The 19,171-nt window shown below is 47.9% G+C and overlaps 1 protein-coding gene and 1 non-coding gene across 2 annotated transcripts in view; one reads left to right on the top strand and one right to left on the bottom strand.

Annotated features, from left to right (window-relative positions):
* Positions 1 to 19,171, bottom strand: part of acp5b (acid phosphatase 5b, tartrate resistant) — a 120,915-nt gene that overhangs the window by 33,283 nt on the left and 68,461 nt on the right. The gene's annotated exons all lie outside the window — the stretch shown is intronic.
* trnav-aac (transfer RNA valine (anticodon AAC)) lies at positions 17,766 to 17,838 on the top strand. The gene has a single exon. It is a non-coding gene; the product is annotated as a tRNA-Val (tRNA).

The following is a 19,171-nucleotide window of genomic DNA, read 5'->3' as shown; positions in this document are numbered from 1 at the left end:
TCACCATGTGGAAGCCCAGTTCCAGCTGAGAGGGATAACGCAGGATGCAACGCAGTACTTCCACGTAGTGGCGGCGTTAGACGCAACGACAACGGCGCGAGCAATGACACTGTTGGAAGCTCCGCCAGCTGCTGGCAAGTACGATGCTATAAAGACATTCCTCCTGAAACTATTTGAACTGTCGGAGCTGGAGAAGGCAGACCGTTTACTGTCCCTGAATGGCCTCGGCGACGGCAAACCATCTGAGTTAATGGAAAAAATGCTGTCTGTGCTGGGATCGGCTGATCTTTTAACACACATTTTTCTGAGGCAGCTCCCCGCACCTGTACGCACAGCACTGGCCAGTTCTCCTCTCGCCGCCTCCAAGGACTACCGTTCTCTGGCTGCTGAAGCAGACAGGGTTTTCCTGGCCAACCGGCAACAGTTTGTGCATGCCCTGCTACCCCACAAGACCGCCCCACCACCACCTGTGTACGACCATATGGACACCGCGGCTGCGGTGACAGCCCGCCGCCAACCTGACGACGGGCTCTGTTATTACCATGCCAGGTTTGGGGCAAAAGAAAAACATTGTCGCAAACCCTGCAGTTACAGGGTTCAGGGAAACGCCAAGGCCGGCGCTCGTTAACGGCTATGGGCGCCGGCCGTGACTGCAAGCTGTTGTTCATCCGAGACTCCTTGTCCGGCCGGCGGCTGCTGGTTGACTCTGGCGCTCAACGCAGCATACTACCAGCACAAGCTGTGGACACGATGACCGACAGTCACGGCCCCCAGATGGACGCCGCCAACGGCACGTCCATTCGGACGTACGGTATCAGACATGTGGACGTGTGTTTTGGCGGCCGACGTTTCGGCTGGGACTTTGTGATGGCTGCTGTATCCACCCCGCTCCTAGGTGCGGATTTCCTCTGTGCTTTCAACCTGCTGGTGGATGTTAAAAACTGTCGCGTGATTGATGCCGTCTCTTTTGCGTCATACCCCTGCACGCTTGGGGGGGCTGGAGCGCTGTGCCTCGCTAACACACTCTCCACTGGGGATCTATACCAACGCCTGCTCGCAAATTTCCCCGAGCTCACCACACCCACCTTCTCCTCGGCGGTGGCCAAGCAAGGCGTGGAATATCATATCACCACAGTGGGCCCCCCAGTTTACGCCCGGGCCCGACGCCTCGACTCGGCCAAGCTCGCAATAGCCAGGGAGGAGTTTTCGACTATGGAGTGCCTTGGCATTGTCCGCCGTTCTGACAGCCCGTGGGCTTCCCCTCTTCACATGGTTACTAAGGCCGACGGGGGTTGGCGCCCGTGTGGGGACTACCGTTGCCTAAACAATGCCACGACCCCCGACCGGTACCCCATACCGCACATACATGATTTCTCTACCCACCTGGCGGGCGCTGCCGTCTATTCCAAAATCGACTTAGTGCGGGGGTATCACCAAGTGCCGGTCCACCCACTGGATGTCCCAAAAACGGCTGTCATCACACCCTTTGGACTCTTTGAGTTCTTACGTATGCCTTTCGGCCTTAAAGGGGTGGCGCAGACGTTTCAGCGCCTTATGGAATCTGTGCTCCGCGACATGCCATTTTTGTTTGTGCACTTAGACGACATCCTCGTGGCCAGCGCGTCGGCGGAGGAACACGTGACGCACCTCAGACAGCTGTTCGACAGGCTCAGCGAACACGGCCTCATCATCAACCCAGCTAAGTGTCAGTTCGGGGAGTCGTCCATCACCTTCCTCGGGCACCACATCACTCCACAGGGGGCCATTCCCCTCCCTGCCAGGGTTGAGGCTGTCACCATGTTCCCCCGCCCCCGCACTGTACAGTCGCTGCAGGAATTCCTGGGCATGGTGAACTTTTATAACCGTTTCCTGCCCCGTGCCGCCCACATCATGCGTCCCCTGTATGAGGCCCTGCGGGGTAAGAAGTCTAAGGACGAGCTGGACTGGTCTTCGGGGATGGACGAGGCTTTTGTGGCCGCCAAGACCGCGCTGGCCAACGCTGCGCTGCTAGCTCACCCGTCGCCTGCCGCCCCTATAGCCCTTACAACGGATGCCTCTGACTACGCCGTGGGGGCCGTGTGTGAGCAGTGGGTGGGTGGGTGGGGGGGGGGCTGGCAGCCGTTGGCGTTCTTCAGTAAACAACTCCGTGAGAGCGAGCGCAAATACAGCACCTTTGATAGGGAACTACTGGGTCTCTTCCTCGCAACCAGACACTTTAGGTTCCTATTGGAGGGCCGACAGTTCACCGCTTTCGTGGACCACAAACCGCTGACGTTCTGTATGGCCAAAACCTCAGAACCGTGGTCTGGGCGTCAGCAGCGCCATCTCGCGGCGGTTTCCGAGTTTACCACGGACATACAACACGTGTCGGGCAAGGATAACTTCGGGCAAGGATAACTTCGCCTTTCACGGGCGGTTGTTAACGCCGTTCACTTGGGACTCGACTATGCCGCTATGGCAGCGGACCAAGCCAAGGTCGCGACCGTTCAAGACTACCGGTCGACCCCTACGGCGCTACGGCTGGAGGACGTGACGTTCGACGCGGCCAACACCACCCTCCTCTGTGACATCTCCACCGGTCAACCGCGCCCCCTGGTGCCTATTTCCTGGCGGCGCCGAGTTTTCGACACCGTCCACGGCCTTTCCCACCCGGGAGTGATTGGCTGATTAGAAATTTGCGTTAACGAGCAGTTGGACAGGTGTGCCTAATAAAGTGGCCGGTGAGTGTAGTTTTGTGTTTAGGGTCTCATTCTTGGATAAAGTGCCAGTGTACTCACAAGAGATTGCGAAACAGACAAAGACTGATGCAGTACTACAGAGAGTGAAGCACTTCACATTGAATGGTTGGCCAAAGCATTTGAATGAAGATGAGTTAAGGCCATACTTCATAAGAAACACTGAACTGACTGTAGAATCTGACTGTTTGATGTGGGGTTTCCGGGTAATCATACCAGAGGTGTTAAGACCACAGATGTTACGTGAATTGTATGAAAATCACCAGGGAATGGTAAAGATGAAGGCATTAGCCTGTAGTCACTTTTGGTGGCCAAACCTTGATTCTGACATAGAGTCACTGGTAAACAGTTGCCAGACATGCCAGTTAAACAGACACCAACCTGCCACAGCTCCTGTTCACATTTGGAGCTGGCCTAACCATCCTTGGCAGAGGATACACATAGATTATGCTCAGAAGGGAAAGTTCAACTTCCTAATGGTCACTGATAGCTATTCACGTTGGCCAGAAGTAGCTTTGATGAGTAGCACTACATCTGAAAAGACCATAGAAGTTTTGAGGGGATACTTTGCCACTTGGGGTCTTCCAGACGAACTTGTGTCTGATAATGGACCACAATTTGTATCTACTGAGTTTGAAACATTCCTGAAAAACAATGGGGTGAAACATATAGTAGTTCTCCTTACCACCCAGCTTCTAATGGGGCTGCAGAGCGTTTGGTGCAGAACCTGAAAACAGCTCTTAAAAAGGGAAAGAGTAGCAATATGACATTGCAGCACTGCATACACAATTTCCTATTCTGTTATAGGAGTACACCACAGTCTACTACAGGGAAAACACCTGCAAAATTGTTTCTCAGACGTCAATTCAAAACCAGGTTGTCTCTCACTAAACCTAATTTCGCAGAGTCCATGCAACAGAGACAGGACAGTCAACAGTCCAAGCAAGCAGATAAGTTGGCACAAGTCAGAGACTTCCTACCAAAACAGAAGGTGTTGGTTCGAAACCACAGGGGAGGGGAAGGTGTTAAATGGGTGCCTGGGTGCATTGTAAAGGCACTTGGTCCTGTCACATATCTGGTGAAAGTATATGGAAAGGTGTATAAGAGACATGTCAATCAAATGTTCAATACTGAGATTGAGAAATTAATGTGTCAGATGAATCTGATGATGATCTGAGGGTTGTTCCAAATGCATCACATGCATGTGTAGCAACGCCTGTACACGTTCCAGAATCCACTGAGAGGGTTGTGCAGCAAGGATCCAGTGATACTGCTCCCTCCTCACTTGCAGAGGGTGTCCAGAGGCTGCAGCGGCATGTGAAGCCGCCTGATAGATTAAATCTGTGAGAACCCAGTTGTTTTTATAACAATGTAATGTTGAAAAGATGTAAAAAAATAAAATAAAAAAATGAAATGTTCTACTGTAAATGTACTGGGTTCAGATTACAGGGGAGGAGTGAAGTGTATGGAGATACACACGAGAGCAAATGTTTTTATTTGCAGTAATATGTATTTTATGTTTGACCTCGGACCCTCGATGTCTATTGGTTGTGTATGTTGTATAAATGCACGCACGCCACTCTAGTGCGCTTCCTTTTGGAAGAAGACAGAGCAAGAGGGTGACTCATGTGTTTTCGTGCCTGCTTAATGCAGTCGTTTTGTAACGTTACTATGGCCTAGCAAATAAAAGAGGAAGACCAAGTTACACCTTGATCGTTGTATAATTCAGTTATCCTGTAGATACACGACAACCTTGTGCCGAGAACGCGGACACAACTCTCACTTTGGTCATACTAGGACCGGTTGGAATGTAGCAACTGCCTCGGTACCCCATACTCCCGCAGTACCTCTCACAATGCCTCGGGGTACACGGTCGTAAGCCTTCCTCAAGTCCACAAAACACATTTAGACTGGCTGGTCAAACTCCCATACCTCCCTCAGCACTTCCGCAAGGGTAAAGATTTGGTCCGTTGTTCCACGGCCAGGACGGAATCCGCATTGTTCGTCATGGATCCGAGGTTCGACAATCGGCCAGAGCTTCCTTACTATCACCCTAGAGTAGACTTCCTCAGGGAGGCTAAGCAGTGTGATGCCCCGATAATTGGAGCAGACTTTTTTAAATATGGGAACCACCACCCCAGTCTGCCACTCCACAGCTACTGTCCCCGTCCTACATGTGACACTGACACAATTTGATGAGTTGTTCTGGTTAAAACGTGACAGGGGTGATCTTTAATAAAAACAGCTACTCATGATAGAGAAGGAACTATTGTTCATCAAACATAAATCGTTACTATCAGTAGGGCAGCGACGTTTGTTCAGAGGTATGTGTCTATACTACGCATGTCTTTCGCGTTTCCGTAATGTAGTAATTATCACGTTCGCTGTACACGCGAAAAGTCCCCGGTTCGAAACCCGGCGGAAACTGTTTGCTTTCCTTGTCTGTGGACGATTCCATTGGCCCTTATTGGGCGTGGTCTTAGACGATACTGGCACACGGAGATAATATCGGTTTATTATTCAACTGCATAACGAAAAACACCTATCAATTACTTATTTTGACAAAAAATAAATATCTGAAGTTCCGAACAGTATTTGTATTTATTCCCACTTGTATTTACACAAAATGTTCTAGCTTTGCCCTGTCACAAACTGCACTTGCTGGTCAAGGACACATGGCGTTTGTGCGATGAAAAATACAGTGTGGCATTATGTTTCCTTCTAAAACAAAATAAAATAGAATAAGACTTCCAAAGACGAAAACAGAGAGAGGAAAGAGGAGAGAGAAAAGAGGTGAAAGTAGCTTGCACACATTTTCAGGTGAGTTTATCAATGGTGCAAATTAACATGCTGACTAACTCCATATACTGGTAAATGATTACTAGCTAGCATAACTAATCATACCGTCTCATTAAAAAAAATCCCTGAATATTCTGAGTATTCACATTTAAACTAAAGAACAAAATGTGATAAGTTGTTCTGGTTAAAATGTGACATGGGTTATCTTTAATCCGAACAGCTGTTGATGATTCCAGACGGGACTATTGTTCATCCAGCACGTATCACTACTGAAACGTACATGGATAAGTAGACACGTTAGCCCTTGGCTAACGGGTCGGACCCTTTAGTCGACTGGTTAACGTTGTCGCCCGCGGTTTGGGAGACACGGGTTTGCATCCCGGCTGTGGCGGCGGTTCCCGGACTGCCCCCCCCCCCAAATTCGCTGCACTGGTGTCAGAATGGGGATGGTGAGACCGTGAGGTCATCGGAAGCGCGTGCGCCCAGAGGCGTGAGGGAGCTGATATGCTGAAGCGCCGGGACGTGCTTCCCGAAAGAGGGGGGTAGGGTAACGTGCATGGATAAGTAGACACATTAGCCCTTGGCTAACGGGTTGGACTCTTTAGTCGAACGTTGTCGCCCGCGGTGCGGGAGATACGGGTTCGCGTCCCGGCTGTGGCGCCGGTTCCAGGGTTGTCCCCCTGAATTTGATACGTTGGTGTGAGATGGTGAGACCGTGAGGTCATCGAAAGTGCGTGCCCCCAGAGGCGTGAGGGAGCTGATATGCAGTCTAAGCTAAATGCTAGCCCACGGCCCTGCCCGCGAGGAAACACCGAGGCGGTCTGGCGGTGGCCTCGCCTGGTGTCGACTCTGCAGTGTTTTTGTCTGCGTTTGTGAAACACGTGACATGACCACGACCTCTTAATACTCGCATTACGTGGTGCTGCCACGTAATGTGTTAAAATTACGGAAACAATGCCAATGGAAAGTCAAATATGATCCTTTGTCGTGCTGGACAGACGAATTCCGATTCAACAACATCATGCAATGAGCGGTGTTTAGTATTAACCATTTTTTATTCTATTATTATTTTTATTTTCATTTCCTTAATTTATTATAGTACCTTAGTTACGATTATTTTAAGGTAAATCCCTTACTCTAACCTTAGTATATCAAAATGAGTGATATCACACACAATTCAGTGCATTAGAAAAAAAAATCGTAAACATCCATTATCCTGCTCTCGCGGGGATGCTAGAGCCTATCCCAGCAGTCATTGGGCGGCAGGCGGGGAGACACCCTGGACAGGCCGCCAGGCCATCAAACACACACACACACACACACACACACACACACACACACACACACACACACACACACACACACACACACACACACACACACACACACACACACACACACACACACACATTCATAACGAGGGACAATTTAGTGCGGCCGATTCACCTGACCTACACGTCTTTGGACTGTGGGAGGAAACCGGAGCCTTCGGAGGAAACCCACGCAGACACGGGGAGTGTGCTGCCTTTAAAGTTAAGTAAGTAATTTAAATAAATTACGCAAATAAGTTAGTTAAATAGCCGGTCGGTTTGGCGGTCACTATGGGCGGACTATTTTGACGCCTATGGTGCAGGGGCTTGTGGGAATGTGTTGCTACTCCCCGTATCTTCCGCTAGCTTAGCCTTTCTTCAGGCGAGCACGGACAGGCAAGACGGACAGTGGTGAATACATGTCGGTGCTGAATGTATTTCGGTACGCTTCTGCCTTGGAGACTATTTGTCTGTAAGTAACGTATATAAATAATTATCAAACACATTCTCTTAAGGGATATCATGTTGGAAACTTTTTTTATCGTTTTGGTAAACATACGCTGTGCTAGTTAGCATGCGCTGTGCTGTTAGCATGCGCTCTGCTGCTAGCTAGCAGGTACAGCAGTAATTAGCTCTGTTCACTAATGATTTTTTGATTTGCAGTTGTGGTAGTTGAGCTGTGTTTCTATACAGTACATTGGTGCTTTATATTTTGGTAGAAATTGTGCATTTATGTAGTTATGTGTATAATACTGTCAATATGACTATGTTGATGTTTGTACACCGATTTGTTTTCTTATTTCTGTAATGTTTCAGCTTTACAAAAAAACACACGAAAAACAAAAAAACAAAACGAAAGCAAAAAACCTAGAGCAAACAAGACTTCGGTAAAATACAAGAAAAGTCAAGTCTTGTGTGTATGTTTCAGCTTTACAAAAAAACCAAACCAAAACAAACAAACCCCAAAACGAAAGCAAAAAAACGAGGAAACAAGACCAGTAAAATACAAGAAAAGTCGAGTCTGGTGTGTTTATTGGAGGACTTTTGGATGTTAACTGGCCGTCTAACTTTGCACAAGAGTACGTGCTGCGAGGGCAGTATATGCAAACTCCACACAGAGGACGACCCCCAAGATTGGACTGCCCCAGGGCTTGAGCCCAGGACCTTCTTGCCGTGAGGCGTCCGTGCTAACCACTGCGCCATCGTGCAGGCACTACAAGACGCTTAATAAATTCAGTCAAATTACAATAAAAATAAAATATAAATGTGTTAACTAGAAAATATTAAACAGCGCTCATTGCATGGTGTTGTTGAATCAGGGAAATCGTGTGTCCAGCATGACAAAGGATCCTAGCTGACTTTCCATTGGCATTGTTTCCGTGGTGCGGGCACGTCATTTTAACACATTACTATTGCTTTTTCACGTGTTTATTCGGAAAGTCAAACCGGAACTACAAGCAGACGCCAGAGGACAGTACAGCGCATTAGCGACACCCATTGTCAAATTACTGCATTACAACACTCCCACTAAATTTTACAATGGCCTTAAGGCACTTCACACTAAATTATATTACTAAGAGCCGTGCTCTCCTTCACAAATAATGTCAAGATACTAAATCTTTAAACTGAAAAAAACTTGCAAGATTCCTTTTCTTACGCCTTTTACCTGGCTTACAGCTTTCTTACCATTTTCAATAGAAAAAAGTGCCTATTACACTAAACAGAATTACATAGGGAAAAGACCAATCTCTCTCCTAAGATATTCAAACTTCTGTTTAGTCAGTGGCTTGGTCAATATATCTGCCTTCATGCCATTTGTTGGGCAATATTGCAGTTCTATTTGCCCATTCTGCACACATTCACGGATGTAGTGGTAGCGAATGTCTATGTGTTTAGTCCTTGAGTGATCCACTTGATTCTTCGCGATTGCAATGGCTCCTTGGTTGTCCTCCAGGATCACTGTGAGCGTAGCATCCATTCCGAGATCATTCAGTAATCGTCTCAGACAGGCACCCTCTTGAGCAGCTTGACTGAGTGCGACGTACTCGGCTTCTGCAACTGTTGCCTGTTTCTTGCTCACTGCTCCTCCACTCAGTAAGAATATGTTGCCGGTTGTTGAGCGGCGGTCATCCTGATCACCGGCCCAGTCAGCATCTGAGAAGCCGATCAAAGTTCCAGCGCCAGTAATGAGAGACGATATCAATGAATCACACAACGCAGATGGTAACGTGCGGCAGCGGCCATTTAGTTGAAACAGGAAAAAGAACAGAGACTGCCACGCAGGCAGACCGGAAGGGAGGCTTGGTAACTATAGCAACCACAACCACTACTGGCGTCACCCCTTTTTTTCCAAAAGAAAGACCCCCCCTTCACACAGTACAACAATACCACCACAGAACACCAGGCAACATCACAGCTCAGGCTATATAACTAGACTTGTAAGGTAAGACAAAACATTATCACCAGTACACACAAACAACTGGCCTAAAGTTCAAAGTCCTCTAAATGCCGCGGCAAGCGCCGGCAACACTCCGAGCGTCGAGGTGCAGCATCAGGTGCAAGAGCAGGCACACACTCGCCAGGGGAGCTCCCCCCAGGCTCGACCTCGACGGGAGGAACAGTCTCATCCCCCAGCCTCATATCGTTATTCACAAGGCAGGCAAGGTGCAGGTGGGGGCTCGGCAATGGCTGGCGGTATGCCAGGGCAGTGCGGGGCAGGGTTGTCCCAGTCCTCATCAGACGCGAAATCGTCCGCGAGGGGTTCAGAGGCTGTAGAGGGACCTTCCACTTTGTAGCAGTCACCCAGCCTGACCCTGTAGGAGGTGCGACGGAGTTGAGACCCCGTGAACGTCTGGATATTGCACCATGAACCATCCACGCTCGTGACGAGGTACCTGTCACGGACCTTTGACTTATTCCGGTCACCATACCGGTACACCAGTTCACCAGGTCGAATGGCGGGAGGTACGGCCACACAACCAGAGGGCACCTTTGACTTCATGCTGTACGGATGGTTGGTGACACGCTCCGACTGTTGTTTCAAGATGAGGTCCTGGTCGACCACAGGCAACTGCCTATGGGAGAACTGGTCACGCTGAAGCAGCATTCCACGGGCAGACAATCCACGTGACCTAACACGACCGTTCAGGTTGGCCGTAGTGACAGAGGGTAACAGGGGAGTAACAGCCCTATAGTTAGGCTCGAGACGAAGAATCTCCCTCTGAATCTCTTGAACAGCCTTCTCCGCCACTGGATTCTTATTGGCATTCTTGGCGTCGTTATATCCTTCAAAGTGGGGATCAAACACTACATCAAACTCTCTATGCAGGGCGCGGAACTCATCTCCGGTGTCAGCAGGCATGATGATATCTGGGTACAGAGCGACAAGGTCAGAGGACAAGGCTGACATGGTCATCGGGGCCAGTTTGGGGGGATCAGCTGGCACGGCGGCGTCACTGAGTGACAGGACATATGTAGCGCGGACTTGACATAGGTGGTGGCTTTTCTGGACCAGCCGCGACTCGCCAGTGAGATTTGGAACACGGATCTTCCCGGACACACCCTGTAGCAAAGTTGGGGAAAGGCCACTGCTATGTGTCAGACTGGTCACATGAGACATCGACGTGTGGTTCAATAGCCAGCTCACTGTCCACATTGCACAGCTCAGGAGGCAGCTCGAGCTCGATGTACTCCCCTGGCCACACAGTAGATTTATCCGGAGCGCGGAACACGTGCGCGCGCCGTACGGCATGCCTGTCCGTCGGTGTTTGGAGGGTGCCGTAGCGGTATATATCCTCGCCCAAGCAGATGTAGTGTTTGGCTGGTCTGACGGAGACGTCGTTCTTTTCCATAAAGGGAATTCCAGCCAGGATGTCAGAGTCGAGATTCTCAACGACGAGGCCCTCAAAATAGAGGTCATGGCCATCTCTCTGGAAGTGTGTCCGTGTCTCTCTCAATACTTTCAAAAGGTACGAGCCAGCTGCTTGGAATGCGGACTGCATACTTCCTGTGACGGTGACGCCCAGCCTGGTCGCGCATTAGGCCCTCATCATGTTGCCTGTTGCCCCACTATCAACGGTGAGACGCACAGGGCAGTGTTCATGGAAGGCATCGAGGTAAGAGGACTGTTTGACACGTTTCACACTACTAGATGTCGCTAGCTCCCCACTAATGCACTCCTCTACCTCATCATCAGTCTCGACCTGCTCTCCCAAAACCTGACGCGACTTTGCCATGTACATTTTATCTTGGGGGGACAGAAAGGAACATTTGCTGAGGAAGTGATTATCAGGCCTGCCGGCACATTTACAAAGGGGACATGACCTCCTTGTCCGGACAAGGATGGATTGCTTTGACTTGGGGAGTTCACACACAGCCCCGGTGCACTGAAAGCCATAATGTAGACGAATAGCTTGCCATATGCCGTCAATAGATGTGGAGTGCCTGACTATGCTGTGACGAGAGATTACAGGACAATAATTGGCTATCTGTCCCAACATTAGCTCTAACATGGTTACCTTCTGTTCTTTATTGCGACGTCGGGGCGCGGGAATATCTTCACCGTCATCTGTGAATCCCCGGACAGGGGACGTTTTAGACTTCTTCTCCCACTCCACGCCATCGAGCAGGAAGGGGGCAAACCCGGCGTAGAGCGACAGTATATAAAGCAGGTTCTGACGCCAGTTCTCAAAAGAGTTCACCGTCTCGGTCTTTGTTAAACACCACTGCTTCGGTGCTCCGTGTGTCGCCATGCTGCCCACTTAGCTAGCACAACTGTGCCTGAGCTAGCCCAGCTGCGTCTGGTGGTAGACGTAACTACCCTGTGATTCCCCTGGAAGGGCTACCGCGATTAGTTCGGTAAATATCAGTCCTCGGGACGTAAGTCTGGTAAGCGCTGCCACCACGCCAGTAATGAGAGACGATATCAATGAATCACACAACGCAGATGGTAACGTGCGGCAGCGGCCATTTGATTGAAACAGGAAAAAGAACAGAGACTGCCACGCAGGCAGACTGGAAGGGAGGCTTGGTAACTATAGCAACCACAACCACTACTGGCGCAGACTCTGACCACTCGTACTTGAGAGCAAGGTTCACTGTACCTTTCAAGTATCGAAGTATTCTCTTCACAGCAGTCAGATGTGCAGCATCTGGATTTGCGTTGAACTTTGACACAGCACTCACTGCTCGAGCTATGTCTGGTCGTGTGGCCATCGCAGCATACAGCAGACTTCCTACCATGGACTGATAGGTACTTTGGTTCACAGGCTTACTGACACCATCACTTTTTTTCAATTTGACGTTGGAATCAGCAGGAGTTGCAACAGGATTTGCATTATCCATCCCATATTTCTGAAGAATGGCTTCAATGTAATGCTTCTGATGAAGTAAGGCACAGTTCTTTTCTTTGTCTTGGACAACAGAGATGCCCAGGATATAGGACAGCTCACCCATGTCCTTCATCTTGTAGCGCTTCTTGAGAGCCATTTTCAGCTTGTTCATGCTTGCAATCGACTCCGTAATCAGAATCAGATCATCCACATAAACAGCGAGTATCTCAAGCTCTTGTCTTGATCTCACAAACACACAGGGGTCTGGTGTGCTCTGTTTAAATCCAATTTGCATCATTAACTCTGTGAAAGCCTTACTCCAGCAGGGAAGAGACTGCTTCAGTCCATAGATTGATTTCTTCAGTTTACACACCAGGTGTTCCTGCCCTGGTTTGATGTATCCCTCTGGTTGCTCCATGTAGATTTCTTCTTCCAGGTGTCCATTAAGGAATGCAGTTACTACGTCCATCTGGTGCACATGTAGATTGTTCTGGATGGCAAAGGTGTTAGGGTTTGTGGAAGACCCCAAGCACACGACACCAGGCAGAGAGAGTTAGCCGAAACTGGCGTAATTTATTAATAATTCATACAAGGTCAACACAGGAGGACAAGGAGCAACTTAGGAAACAGGAAGTCCAAAATGAACCGAAATGTCCCCTTAAGGTCCAACGAGAAAACATGCACGGCAACGAAAAGAGTCCAGTAATCCACGTTGCAGGTAATCCACAACAAACAGAGAAAGTACAAGAAAACTCACTGGTAATCCAAATTGGGAACGCGGCAGGATGATTCCACAGGGAAACACTCCACAGAGAAAATAGTAAATCCAAGGGCTGAGATAAACTCGGAGAGAATGCACAGGGAGGGAAGAGTAACCACTTCAACGAGGGGGTTACGGCACGAACTTGCAATGAGCTCTGGGAGACCAGCAAACTTAAACCCAGCCCTGACGAGCTGATTGGCTGCAGGTGCGGGATGAGCCGACAAACTTCAGGTGTTAGACGGAGCGCGCCTGGCTCGTTCCCGTTGACAAGCGCGCAGCCCCCTGGCCGCGCGCTCAGAGGTCCCGGGCGTACCAGCGAGATCACGTTGGTAAGGGAGCACAGCTGGGCGAGCCGTAATAAAAGGACAGTAATGTACGAATTGAGCTGAATCGTACCACGGGTGAAAAAGTTTCATCATAGTCAACACCATACAACTGCGTGTAGCCCTTGGCAACGAGTCTGCACTTGTATCTCTCCACTCGTCCAGGACTATGATGCTTGACTTTGAACACCCATCTTGATCCTATGGCCTTTCTATCCCTTGGTAAATCCACTAAGTCCCACATCTCATTTTCCAGCAGCGATTCATATGCCAAGTCAGCCGCCTCCTCCCATTCCTTTGCATTAAAACTCATCATTGCTTCTTTCAGTGTGCTTGGCTCTATGACACGACACACATTGGCATAATGATCAACAGTCACTATATCAGCAAACTCACCGTATCCATATCTCCTTGGAGCCCTTCTGATTCCACCGCCTTCTCTAGCAGCTTCGTCGACAGTGACCTCGTCATCTGGTGTTCCCCTCTCATCTGTGTTCATGGTTACCTCGTTCTCTGAGCAGGTCACTTCCACTTCCTGTTTCCAGTCGAAGTCTGATTCATTAAAGATAACATCACGACGAATTAGAATCCTCCTTTTCTCTTCATCAAACAGGCGATAGCCTTTGGCATTGTTTGCATATCCCATGAAACGAAGCTTCACAGCCTTCTTGTCCAGTTTTCTTCTCTCTGTGTCTGGGATATGTGCATAAGCAACACAGCCAAACACTCTCATGTGATTCATGTCCGGCTTTTTGCCACACCATCTCTCGTAGGGTGTCTCTTGCTTCAGGACAGATGTGGGCAGCCTGTTTTGTATGTAAGCTGCGGTTGCTACAGCCTCTGCCCAGTACATCTTTGGCAACTTAGCATGAGACAGCATACTTCTAGCTGCTTCAATTAATGTTTTTCTTTCTGCAATACCATTTTGCTGTGGTGAGCGAGGTACAGTCATCTCATGGTGGATACCTTGAGCCTTCAAATATTCTTGAAACTCCTTTGATGTGTACTCACCACCACTGTCTGTTCTCAGTCTCGTGAAATTCTGCCCACACTCATTGGAGAATGTTTTCTCAAATTCCTTGAATTTGCTAAGGACTTCACTCTTCTGTTTCAGAACGTATACCTTGCAGCATCTAGAGTAATCATCGATAAAAGTCACAAAATATTTTGCTTCGCCTATAGATTCAGTCTGCATGGGACCACAGACGTCACTATGGATCAGCTGCAACTTGCATTTGGAACGGATTTCTCCATCTGGCTTGTATGGCTTTCTAGACAGCTTGCCTTTCACACATCCTTCACAGAATGCAACATGCAGAGAAGTCCACTCCGTTCACCAGATCTTTTAGTTCCTTCAGCTTGGTGGTGTGACCCAGGCGCTGGTGCCACAGGCTGGCTGCTACTGATGCACTTGATGCACCATGACAGACAGACGAACATCCTTCGATGTCCAGCTGATACAGCCCGTCAGATCTTTGTGTTCCCATTCCTTGAAGAGTTCCATCTTTCCCATGTATGTAGCAGCGAGACTTCTTGAACTGCACCGTATTTCCTTTTCTGACAGCAGCTCCCACTGAGAATAGATTCCCAGATAGTTTTGGAACATACAGCACGTCATACATTGTGACATTTTTTACATCACTTACTTTGAAAGTCATTCTCATTTTGACATTGCCAAGTAGGGTGTCAACCACCCTGCCGTCAAGGAGTTTCACAGAATGTGCTTTTGAGAATTGCTGGTAGTCTTGAAGAATTTCTTTATCACATGTCATGTGCTTTGATGCTCCCGAATCAATCAACCATTCAACCTGTTGTGGCCTCTCAGTCGGGTTTGCCTCTTTAGCGACAAAGGCACTTTCAGACGAATCTTCTGCATCTGCACACATCATGCGTCTTGTGGATTTTCTTTTTCTTTTTCCAACTTGGACAGTCGCGCTTTATATGTCCTTCTTTCCCACATTTGTAACATCTCCAAGTGCTTGGTCTTTCAGCTCCCACTGTCTTGGTGTTAGCCTGCATATCTCCACGAAATTGTGATGACATGGCTGATGCACCACCTGACGTAGCACCACTGGAGTTATCATTAGCATTCATTCGCTTTTGCTCTTCATTTATTAATGATTGCTGAACAAACTGCAATGTCAAGTTGTCAATCTTTGTTTCTAGCGCAGTGACAATTGTAGCATGGCTTGGTGGCAAACTACCCAAGAGTGTTATCATTTGGTCTTCCTCTTCAATCACAGAACCTATTGCTCCTAGCTGATCAGTCAGTTCCTTCATTCGTTTTAAATGTTCATTTAAACTTTCTCCTTCCTTCATTTCACATCTGAAATATTTTTTCTTCAGGAACAGTTCATTTGCCAAAGTATCTCTCTCAAAATGTCCTTTCAGCGTGTTCCACGCCTCTTTTGGAGTCTGGCAGCTTGTTATCAGGTACAACTGGGGTGTACTTACATTCAGCACTAACACAGAGAATGCCTTCTCTCTCCGTTTCGTGAATTCAGCTTGTGCGTGTGCATTAGCATCTGCAGCTAGGATATCCGTCTCCATTAGTATGCCCCATAGTCCTTTCGCTTTCAGCAAGTGTTCCATCTGAAATTTCCACGTTGCCCAGTTCTCTGGTCCGCTCAGCTTGTCAATAAACAGCTTATCTTCCATTGTGAATTCCACAACACCGTTTATCTCACACAAAACTCTGTGTAAAACAGCCTTTTAGCGACGCTCTGGGCCCATAACCTATTGCTTTTTCACGCGTTTATACAGAAAGTCAAACCGGAACTACAAGGAGACACAAACCGGAACTACAAGCAGACACTAGAGGACAGTATAGCGCATTAGCGACACCCATTGTCAAATTACTGTATTACAACAATTACGTGTGTCGAATGTGTTTGGCTGAAGAGCTGGCCTTGGCTCGGCTGAGGGATCCTGGTCTGCTGCATCCAGTGGGCACAGGGACCACGGAGCTGCACCAAAGGGGGAAACATCGAGGGCGGTCTGACGGGACGCGGATGCGGGGCAAGCTAAGCTAACTGCTAGCCCATGCAGACCGGCAGTTCCGACAGTCATCTTGTCTGGCGTCCGTTCTGTGGACGGTGGAGTTTTTGGTCTGTGTTGCACTGGGTGGACTGTGTTGTTGGCTGTTTGTGGGTTCTTTCTTCTTTTTTGCCTTTTCTCTTCTTTTTTTTTTTGGTATGTTTTTTGTGTTTTTTGGTTTTGTTTTGTTTTGGTTTTTTTGGAGGGTTTTGGATATGTGTTTTTGTCTTTTGTGTTGAGCTGCTGTGGGAAACGGAATTTCGTTTCTTTTGTGTACGTAGTATATATGATGAAATGACAAATAAATTGTCCCTGATTCCTAATCCTGATTCCTGGGATCAAAGTTGTGTGGATTTTGGGGTATGTCAGGATGATTCCAATGGCCCTTATTGAACGTGGTCTTAGAAGATGCTGGCACACAGGGGTAATAACTGTTTATTAGTCAATATGATAACAAAAAAACCCTATCAATTTCTTATTTTGGCAAAAAGTAAATATCTGACGTTCCGAGTGTCTGTATTTATTCCCACTTCTATTTACACCAAATGTTCTAGCCCTGCCCTGCCACGAACTGCACTTGCTGACCAGGGACACAGGGAATTTGTGTTAATATCAGCGATGCAGAACATAGTGTGGCATCATGTTTCCTTCTAAAGCAAAACAAAATAAGACTTTCAAAAATGAAAGGAGAGAAAGGAAAGAGGAGAGAGAAAAGAGCTGACAGTACCTTGCTCAAATTTTCAGGTGAGTTTATCAGTGGTGCAAATTAACATGTTGACTAACTCCATATACTGTCAAATAATTACTATAGCTAGAGCATGCTTAATCATACCCTCTCATTAAAAAGAATCTCTGAATATTCTGAGTATTCACGTTTGAAACAACAAAATTCGATAAGTTGTTCTGGTTTTAAAGTGACACGGATTATCTTTAGTCCAAACAGCTACTGATGATTCAGATGGAATCGTAGGGCAGAGACGTTTGCTCAGAGGTATCTGTCTGTACTATGCATGTTCAGTAGGTTTCCGTAGTGTGGTGGTTATCACATTCGCCTCACGTTTCCTTCTAAAACAAACTTATAACGAGACTCTCAAAGACGAAAAGAGAGAAAAGAAAGAGGAGAGAGAAAAGAGCTGACAGTACCTTGTGCAATTTTTCAGGTGAGTTTATCAGTGGTGCAAATTAACATGGTGACTAAGTCCATATACTGTCAAATAATTGCTGTAGCTAGCTAGCATGCTTAATCACATCCACTCAAAAAATCTCTGAATACTCTGAGTATTGACATTTAAATTAAACAACACAAATTGAGAAGTTGTTTTGCTTTAAATGTGACATGGGTTATCTTTAATCCAAACAGCTACTGGTGAGTCAGATGGAATTGTGGTTCATCCAGCATAAATCACTACTATCAATAGGGCAGCAACATTTGCTCAGAGGTATATGTCTGTACTATGCATGTTTTGTATGTTTCCGTAGTGTAGTGGTTATCACGTTCGCCTAACACGCGAAAGGTCCCCGGTTCGAAACCGGGCGGAAACATCTTTTAATGTCCTTTTCTGTGTACTTGGATGCAGCGGTAGTTCTTTCATTGTTTTAATGCAAGCAAATCATAGATTACTTAACACACCACTGCGTATGTCAGGACATTAAATCACTCATAATATACACACTGCACTTCTCCTAATAGAGAGGGGTATTTAAACATGACCTACATTCCTTATTCCTGTAACTACTCCCTGAGAGGCTGTAAAACAAGGGGTTTTCTTGGCCTACTAGACTCATTGAATGCGGATTGAAACAAATGTACATTATTTCATAAAGACAATTTGCAGGAAAATATAATATTGTTGCGAAGAGGCTACCCCGTTAGAAGTGTGCCTTCTTGTTTTACCCATCAGGCACTGCGTTCAGATTGTCAGTTGATTATTAAATGTTTTGTAAGTGTTTTATGCGTTTATGTGGTTACTATTTGGTGTGGTGTAATTGTAGTTGTCATTCTGTTGTGTTGTGTAACTTTGGTACTGAAACCCTGATAAACTTTGTTGTTCGTGTAGATAACCCCCATGTATTGTGTCATATTTCTTTTACGTTCTTGTCTCTGCGTGAATTCGATAAAGGAGACTGAAAAGTTATCTGTGTCATTACTTCTATGTTCGCCACACTGGTATCAGAAGTGGGATTGCAGATAATACCCACAACCCTAAAATGGCAACGTCAAGAAGTCCATTCGACGTGGTGCTCCGCGAAATTGAGGACTTCATTCGGAGAGAGGGCTGACGGAACCAGTGCCCCCCGCGCCGGCCGCCGTCGCCGGCCACCGCACATCCACTGCTAACAGCCGCAATTCCGCCGCCGGCCACCGCCATTACGGCACTGTCACCACTTCGCTGACCAACGTCACGACAACCCCAGCACCCCCTACTAATGCGATACTGCCACCACCAGTGATCTTCAAGCTCCCACGGCATGCTGGCATCACGGCCTTGGAGCCATACCTAGCTCAAGCAAAACTGGCAGCAAGGCACAACCATTGGAGCACTCAAGACACTGCTGTTTATGTTGCCCTGGCGCTCGAAGGGAATACGTTGCAGGTATTGCTCGACCTTATGCCATCAGAACAGCGGGATTACGAGACACTGGCCGCTGCCTTAGAACGACGCTTTGGCCAACGGGTCTCTACTGACAGCATGCGAGACCGACTGGCCTGCCGGCGCCGCCAAGAGGGCGAGAGCCTGGGAACAGCGGACGTGCGCTTCTTTGCACATCGTGGCTACCTTGATCCAGCAGCTCGTGACGAGTTAGCCCTGAGTGCCTTCATCCAGGGGCTCACCCCAGAGAGGTTGAAGGAGCACCTCCGCATCACGGCACCTAC

The sequence above is a fragment of the Lampris incognitus genome, chromosome 19, assembly GCF_029633865.1.
Source record: "Lampris incognitus isolate fLamInc1 chromosome 19, fLamInc1.hap2, whole genome shotgun sequence".
Lineage (NCBI taxonomy): Eukaryota > Metazoa > Chordata > Actinopteri > Lampriformes > Lampridae > Lampris > Lampris incognitus.
The sequence above is the reverse complement of the archived record's forward strand: the minus strand, read 5'-3'. Positions and strand labels throughout refer to the sequence as shown.